Genomic DNA, 9,271 nt, shown 5'->3' with positions numbered 1-9,271 from the left:
TTTACAACACGACAGTTGTTTCGGCTGCGCGATAAACTGTATAATATATTGTAGTTTTAATGGCGAAACAACTGTGTAATATTTTATGAGTATTTAGAACCGATGTGTGAATGTTGTGTGATCGCGTTAACCCGTCTGAGCGTAACCATGTCAACAATCTAGCTATGGCAAAAAAAAAAACGATTTAAAAGTGTATTTGTAATCAAAAAAACAACAATCGAATACAATAACAATTATTAGAGCGGCGGGCACGATTTAAGATAATATTTGGTAAATTTACCCCAATAAAAATGTACGGGGTATCCGTTACATGGCATCATACTATAGTAATTATTACCTAAAACATTGAGTATAATGAAAAGCTCAAATAGGGGCAAGTTCCAGGCCTCCTCCCCAAAAAAAAAAGTCAGCTGATCAAAATAGTGATACCGATATTGTGTCCAAGTCTGCTCTTTCCTTAGTACATAACCTCACTTCACTCCTACTTTTATTGGCAACACTGTTCTTTTATTTTTATTGCTTAACACTTGGCCAGTTTTTAAATGAAATACAGCCTTTCTGAATGCGACATAAAACAGACTTGGCCATAGTGTAGATATCATTACTATACTGTTAAAGTAATATAAAGGTCGCAATAATATTATATTTCATTAGTTAAATAAAATTAACAAACGTAAGAACATGCTTTTTTAGCTATATATTTGTTCATGCATACAGTTATCTCGTATTTGTTAGGTTACTTCAGTGTAATTTATAATCGTTGTCGTCATATAATATAACGAAAAGTTTCTTTTATAAATTATATTAGTATATATGTAATTATGACAAGAACAAAATTTCCTGAAAAAAAGATTAATATAAAGTTACCACATCGTCATTTTTACGAGAAAACCAGTAAATAAAAAACAAATTGTACGCAAATCCACATCATTAATTTTAACACAGTGCCTCTACAATAGTGCCTATTAAAGCGCTTTGTATAGGCAATTGTTCAATAAAACTTAATATTAAAATAAAATTTATAAATTCGTAAACAGGGTGATTATGACAAGTCACTAGTTTTATCTTAAAAAAATTACAATTTTGTAGTTTTTCTTTTTGAATGGTACTTCAGTCTATGTAATTTTACAATAAAAGAAAATATCCAAATTTTTATATTTTTAATTTTTTTCCATAGCGCTGTCAACTTTTGAAACGTACCTATATGGTAACGTTTAATATAGTAAAATAGTTCTATAATTATAGAGGCAACAGTAAAAAGAGTAAAAATACTTAACCGCGTAGTTAAACTTAACGATGCACCAACTTGCACCAATTTTCAGACAATTTATTCAAAGTTTTTGCCGACCTAAACTATATTTTACGCTAATCATTATATTTGTTAATGTACATTCAAATTACACCCTTGGTATTCCTTATTATGAAACGATAATAATAATATAATTTAAATAATTACTGTTGTTGACTACTTTGGCATATTTTGTGTAACAGAAACTATTAATGTTAAATAGTAAAGCTAAAAAGTTGCTTAAGCATATTTCAAAAACGAATTAATCCATATTCCATACAGATTTTGATAGTTAACGTTTCTGCATTCCTCAGTGACTCTAATATATTTACAGGATGATCAATTTAATGTTAAATGAAATAGTTGAAGTTTGTATATGTTGTAGAAATTAAATTCAATGTTATTATTAATAACTTGGAATCACAAGCGATCACTTGTAGTAAATTATAAATTGTTTAATAATTATTTGTGTTTTTACTTTAACACATATATGTTTAGTCTACTAAATTGAAAAATATAACATCTTGAAGATTAACGCAATCGAGCAGTCTTATAACAGTTTATGTGATAAATTAATTTGATTGCACGTTTAAATAATTAGGTATCTTAAATGCATCATATTATACTATATTATTGTTTAGAACAATGTACCGAAAAAATGATTTATTTTTTAATCAGACAAAAGCGCCGTTCTGTTGGCGAACGTCAAAAAATAACAATTGATAAATATCATTATATTATGCTTCAATATAAACATTTTTCATAAAAAAAAAGAGCGCGCAGGTATAATAATATTAGGTTGTTTTTTTTTTTCATTTGGTTGCGTATTATAATTTCATGGAAGCAATTTTGTGTAGGTATACTGTACTTAAATATAAAATAAAATAAAAAAAGTATCTCATTCAAAATATACGAAGAGCTAAATTACGTTAACAAACATAAATTTCCTACCGAGTCGCTGTCAAGGATGGCGAATTTATGGAGTTAAAAAGGCAATGTTTTTTTAACCGAATTACACAGACTCCGGCAGTGCCGCCAAATGAACGGAGGGTAGGTGGTTAAGGGTGCCGGTAGATTATTCCCCCACCCACCACCCCCGAGTTACATGGTACAATCCACCTATCTATCTGCCTTCCCCTATATATATATATATACCTGTTCGTCTGTACCCCTACCCCCGGCCTCTACCCTTGTGTACAAATTCTTTTTACCATGCATCCCCGTCCAGTCTGATGGTTTTTCATGAGTGACTAATTTATTCGCGCGGTTAAAAAGAAGTTCCATTGTTTGTTCATTCTTCTAAAACCGCCCCTCCTTCTCTCCTACCCGCGCGACGTGTCAGCCACCGCCTCCGCCGACAATATTATCCGCTAACCTCCGGCACAATTTAAAAATAAAGACAACTCCCTCAGGCTACATTAATTGTTACAGTAGAATGTATACATTATTAGATGTATATATTTTTTTCTGTATTTTACACTACCCACACCGACTTTGTCGAGACTGTAAATTACGCGTTTGATCCTAATTTGTTCCCTAGCACGTTTTTCTCGTACCTATAGACGTACTAACTCCTCGTCCGGAGATTGCAAATCGATTTTTTTTAGACTCTACTAGAAACGAGGCGTCCAGTTTCAAAACCAGCTAAAAGCAATTTTTGAACATTTTCACAAACAAAATATAATTTCTTTGGATGTGCGAATTGAAAACCAACCAAGATTTGCCCAACACACTTTGAGTTAGTTACACCTAATCTTTATTTGATTTCAATTCATAATTATTTTACATAGGTACCAGCGTGGCCACTTACACGCCAACGCGTTTTCAAAATGTCTTTTAACTAGCTTTTAAACTAGACGCCTCGGGTCTCATACATGTAGCCTAGGTCTATTGCGCTGGCCTTGGGCTTAGAAGTTAAGTGCAGTTTGGCAGTGGCGGCTCGTGGGTATGTGCGACGGTGCGGCTGCACCCCTTACAGAATTAACGATCTTCGTTATTATATGTTATGGTATAAAATATATTCATATAATATATTTATAAAATGTGATAGTGCGGGGTACCTGCGACGCACGGTCGATGTAACTACTAATAACATAGTGAGTATCTAAAAAAATAATTACATATTATTATCAACATCGGAGGCCGTATAAGCCATGTTATGACTATTGCGATAATAATTTTCGTCCTCACAATTCGGGCGAAAGCCTATTAATACTTTTGGCGATCGTTATATGTGGTGTGTGCTTTATTATTGAATAGCGCATATAAAAACTGGTTTTCGTATATTTATAAATATAATATCAGATTCTCGTAGCGGCGGCCTTATAAAATGTAATGTGCGTTGATAAATAAACATAAAAATTCTTTTAAACATCTACAGAATGAGGCAAGTTTCAAAGTGTGGGGAACTATTGACATAAGAAGTCAAATTGATAGTGGTTATAAATTAGGGATTCAACGTCATGATGAGCAAGTTTCTAAAATTCGAGATATTTTAGAATACATTTTTAAATTGTGTAACATTTTGTGGAAATCACGAATTACCTTTACGTGGACACGATGAAAAAATGTCATAAAAAAATCAAGGCATTTTTCGTGGTTTGATAACCTATGTTCAGATTTAGACCTAAGTTTACAGAACATTTTCAGAAGTCTATTGTTTTAAAAGGTACTTCATATTTATACGTACCTATTTTCCTCAAATAAATAGATTATATATCATTTTGGATTATGGTTTTCTAATTTTTTATCGCACTCCTGTGCAAATCACCACGAGCCGCCACTGCAGTTTGGACAACAATTTTAAAATCATTGGGCATTGGCTTAACTTAACAGCTATACTTATGTTAAGCCAAACTGGTGAAAATACTAGTTTAATTAAATTTTTTTAAGATCATTTGAAACACATAAGTATTTAATATTTATATTGACCGAAATGTTAAAGTATACTTGAACAAATAATTAAATATACAAAATCTTTTAGATACATAAAAATCAGCACAGTGAAGAAGTCGACGGTCGTAGATCTGTAGAAATTTATTAGGTATGACCTAAGGTTAGAAAAAAATTACATTAAAAAATCGTTCGATGCACGTTTTTGAATAGTAAGTAAAAATGTTAAAAATAAATTATGATATTAAATTTAATTCAATAACATATTAGGTGTGGTATTATAATATAATACACAAACACATTCATTATAATTATTACCTAATCGTTGTTATTAATTATTTTAACTTTGATGTGGGGCTGACAAAGTAGTTATGGAATTTATTATTATTATTAATGGATTATTACTACTGTAATGTACTTTAGAGTTCAATACAAGTACTATCTTGTACAGTGTTAGAAATGTAGTTAATTCACTGGATTAGACTTAGTAAAACAATAAGAACTGACAAGATAGGTTTGATTCGATGTAATTTAATTAATAACTTTCACACAGACAGTAACTTGCTCGGTGAAACAAGACAAAATAATTGAATGAATACTAGCTGTTCCTTTGGGGTTATATACTAAAAAGAGTACAAGCTAAGCATATCTTAATACCTACTTGTGGAAAACAATCATACAAACAGAATTGAGAATACTTAAATGCTAATTAAGTATTATACATTAATTAGAAGTTACCCAAAACAACAGTAAGCAATAAATAATTTATTATAAATTGTATTCCACGTACCATGGTCATTACAATATCTCAAAGAGATCTGACTACTACACTACCTACTTACAAACACGATCACTTTTTAACCGCTAAATTTTAATAATTATATAAAACATTTCACCTCTCCATTCCCAATACTCCTAGACCCAGCTCTGCTGTCTTTTTATACTTTTATGTGTTAAAAAATATTAAACAATAATATTACTATAGAGACTATAATATAGGTAGACTGTCTTTAATCATAATTCATAACATTATCTATATTTAATTGAAAACTAGTTGTTTTCAACAATATTCTCACGTGCCCGGATAGCTCAGTCGGTAGAGCATTAGGCTTTTAACCTAAGGGTCCAGGGTTCAAGTCCCTGTCCGGGCGGTAATTTTTTGCATTTTTTCCTGCATTTTTAAAAATATTTTTTCCGTATTTTCTTTTGCTAAATACAATTTAATAGCAATCAATTTTGGATTTTAAAAGTTTAAGAATTTAAAATATTGCATTAAGACTATTAAATGAGTACTATATAACTATACAAAATTAAAAAATATATCGACCAACATTTTTTTTTTGTATATGTATACATTTTTTTCATTGTTTAGCCAATAAATTGATCCCTGACAATTCCCCATCCCAAAAATAATGAGTGACATTGAAAACTGATGCCAAATTCGGAATCAGCGACTTCGAAAACATATGTCACGATGTCTTAAACCGTAACATATAATTAAAATTAAGAAAAATACGTGTTTAAAAATATTTTAGCTGAGAAGGTATTGATTCTTAAATGATGTGTATTTTTTTCAAGTACAGTCTAAATTAGTGAAGTACAAACCTAATTACTAATAACGTTAGCTGTTAAGGTGATGCGGAAACGCAAGATAATTATATATTGGTTGTTTTAAATGCACTATTCATTTTTTATAAAAAAAAAAACTAGTTGTGTAGAGTTTGTCAATATTGAGAAAACCAATCGCGAGAGAGATAGGTACCTAATTACAACGTAGGAAGTACCTATTCAGACTCGTGCAGTTAAGCCCAAGAAGAAATAAACTTTTTAATTTCATCAGTTTGTCTAAAGTGTTATAAAATGCTTTTTAGCCATATTACCTTTTTTTAGTATTATCAACCTGACATCAGACCAACAATAATGTCGGATACATACCGCCAAAAACTATGCATAACTAAAGATATACATAATTATTATACAAATATATTATTTATATAGGTTAGTTTGGGTTTAATATTATCAGTTTACTTAACAATGTAACATATTATGTTATTAGGTATGTTGTTAAAACATTTAACATATTTTACTAAGACCCAAGTGATATAGGTAAAGTTTTAAATTGTTGATCCATACTTTTGGATCAACGATAGTACATGTGAGGCTATCTAGCGGTACAAAATAACCAATTAGCCCAAATCAACACAATGCTAGATGGCGTTAGGGAATCCTGCAGTCCTTTGGTTTTGATTTACATCGCTGTTAAATTATTTTAACGTTTTTGGTTTTAATTTTAATTTGTATAAAATCACTTTAAAAAAAAAAACACTTCAATGCGAATCTATATGCGGTAGAAAAATTAAATACCGATAAAAGTATTGTAAAAGCTAAAGCTATAATGTGCTCAAAATTAAATTATAAGTATTCTGAGTATACGGTTAAGGTTGATTGTCTGTAATGATATTTTATTGCCGTTGTTACCGATATATCGTAATTAACAATACTATGAAAATATTAGAAAATACTTGTTAACTCACACATAGTAACCTAGAAGTTGACTACGGACAAGATGTAATTTTTCTAATTTTTTTGGGGTTTTATAAAAAAAAAAAAATTAGTTACAGATTTTTGGTTGCAGCCAACAACCGCACACTTAATCGGTTTCCAGGTAGGTACATTATATAGCCAAATACCGCACACTTATATTGGTTTTTGGATACAGCAATTTTAAAAAGTGTGCGGTTTTGCGCTGTATTTTATTACAAGTGTGCGGTTTTTGGAGTCAACGAAATTTTTTAAAACATTTTGTATGTAATGCCTTATCTTAGCTTTACCGCCAATCTAGTTTTGAAGATATATGCATAATAACAGCAATATGTTAAATTTTTGGAAGTAAAACTAAAAAAATATTAGACCGCCAATGTTTCAAAGTTATCGCAACATATGGCTCAATTTATCTTCCTCAAAGCTTCGAATATCGCCGTTGTTTCATACTTACTACCAGATGATAAAAAAAAATTCTGGTAGAGGATCTAGTTTGAATATTCGACACTTTTCATAAATATAAACGTTGGTAGGTAATAACTAGCAATAAACAATTTATTTTCCCGGTACTATTGAAACAGGGAGTAAGCCACAGTCCTTTGACTTTTTGATAATATTGATAATAGTAGTTTACTCATGGGCGTTATCAATAAGAAGTATTATCATCTAAACGTTAACATTTTTGCTGACTAGTGACTCGCAATCATTATAAAAAGTGTCATTGATTACTAAAAAGCAATTGAAGAAAACTGAAAACAGAAAGTATCAGTACTATGAATATCATCAACAATTTTATCGGGTCCAGCCATTAAAAGTCCAGCCTGTAATGCATATTGACCGTGACACGAGGTCGTGAACGTGTTAAGCCAAAATCAAGTACCAACCTATTATTTTGTTGAAAGAAGTTTCGATATTTATTAATTGGTTGGGTCTATGATAGGAAATTATAATTGTTTTGTAAATATAAGTGCAAAAATATAAAATATACATTTCCTGATTTCTAACTTGTATAATCAAATATGTACAGGCATCGAGTAAGATGAATACTTGAGTAAAATCGCTTGAGTTGTCTCATACACATAGATAACATGTAAATAATAATATTTAAAAAAAAGCTTAGTCTTAGTATTAGAGGAATAGTATTTTTTAATACTCGAAATGTAGTCTAATACTACTACAATTTAGTAATGACATCTTATTTATGCAAGTGTGACTAACATTACTTATAAGTTATAGTCTTTACTGTGTTTAAAGGTTATTTAAAAAAACAAAATTTAAATTCTTTACTTTTTCTAGGCCTTAATTTTTCAGTGACTGTGTACACGTAATAGGAATTTATCCGAAAACATTCCAAGTATTAATAATTAATAGATAACGCTTTCAGGCTGTATTCAAAGCCTGCTGTTATTTGTCTAAATCCGTGTGCAAGTAGTACATGGTCAACTGATAACTGTGAACCCAATGGATAGGTACCTGTTAAAACAAAAAAAAAAATACGTAGATATTATAGATAATAACATAATAAAAAACCCAGTACAGTGGGTTCGGCGAAAAGTAGATCAGAGCATATTATTCGGTCGGGAGAGGTCACAGGTCTTTTTAAATTATGATATAACCACTATTAAATAAAACACTTTGAACTGTAATCGTATCAATTTTGATACTATACTATCGTTTTATAAAAAATATAATCATGCTATTTTCATATTATTTGGCGATTTTAATTAATTTTATTAAATTATTAATTACTCTTATTTCGTTGATAAATTAGCTTTTTAAAAATTGTCTCAATTAAATTATATTAAAAATAGTAAAAACACTATTCCGGATTACGTCGCATTGTAAAGGCAATTTTCCCTAAAACTTAACATTAAACCAACATATTTAAACATAATATATATTACCATAGGAAAAAAGGATCAATTTTGATAAAACATCTTTTTTCAATTATTATAACGCATGTAGGGTCTTTATTTTACAAAAAAATATGCTTCTACTTGGGACAGAACTTGTCTAAAAATACTCCGATTTAAGTTTAAATAAAAAATTTACTGTGGGTTTTTCTCAATTTGAAGAGGAGGGGGCGAACTTTTCTATTTCTAACCCCCTGAAGTATCAATTGCATACGATTTAGTCGCTATTCGAGTAAATCGTTTCACGGGAAAAAATGTACCGTGACACCAAACAAAACACATCATTGAAAAACGCATCAAAGCTAAAAACTGTATACATAAAGATGATAAGTTTGACGTTTTATAAAAAAAAAAAAAAAACACAAATCATATTAGGAATATTTATAGTGCATTACGAAAAACAAAATTACAAGGTAAATCTTTGACAACACTCAAATTATTAATAAGTATTGTTTATTGTTATTGACCGTGTAAAGTTATTGCTTAATTATTTTTGTATTCGCGTTACACAACAAGCTGTTGTATTTCGCTAATCGTCCATCACTTTATAATAATCGTCAGGTGAGGGATCAAAGATTACAGTGATACACATAATATAATTTTATTATGTTTGCCGTTATAAAAACAGGTGCTAGGT

At 30.0% G+C, this 9,271-nt stretch overlaps 1 non-coding gene across 1 annotated transcript; it reads left to right on the top strand.

Moving 5' to 3' along the window:
- Positions 1–5,258: 5,258 nt before the first annotated feature.
- Trnak-uuu (transfer RNA lysine (anticodon UUU)) lies at positions 5,259–5,331 on the top strand. The gene has a single exon. It is a non-coding gene; the product is annotated as a tRNA-Lys (tRNA).
- Positions 5,332–9,271: the final 3,940 nt, after the last annotated feature.

The sequence above is a fragment of the Adelges cooleyi genome, unplaced genomic scaffold, assembly GCF_023614345.1.
Source record: "Adelges cooleyi isolate 19-005CV unplaced genomic scaffold, UGA_ACOO_1.1 ACOO_flye_CR_arks_rails_tigmint_CR_PRNA_651, whole genome shotgun sequence".
NCBI lineage: Eukaryota > Metazoa > Arthropoda > Insecta > Hemiptera > Adelgidae > Adelges > Adelges cooleyi.
Note: the sequence above shows the minus strand (reverse complement) of the source record. Positions and strands in the feature narration are given on the sequence as shown.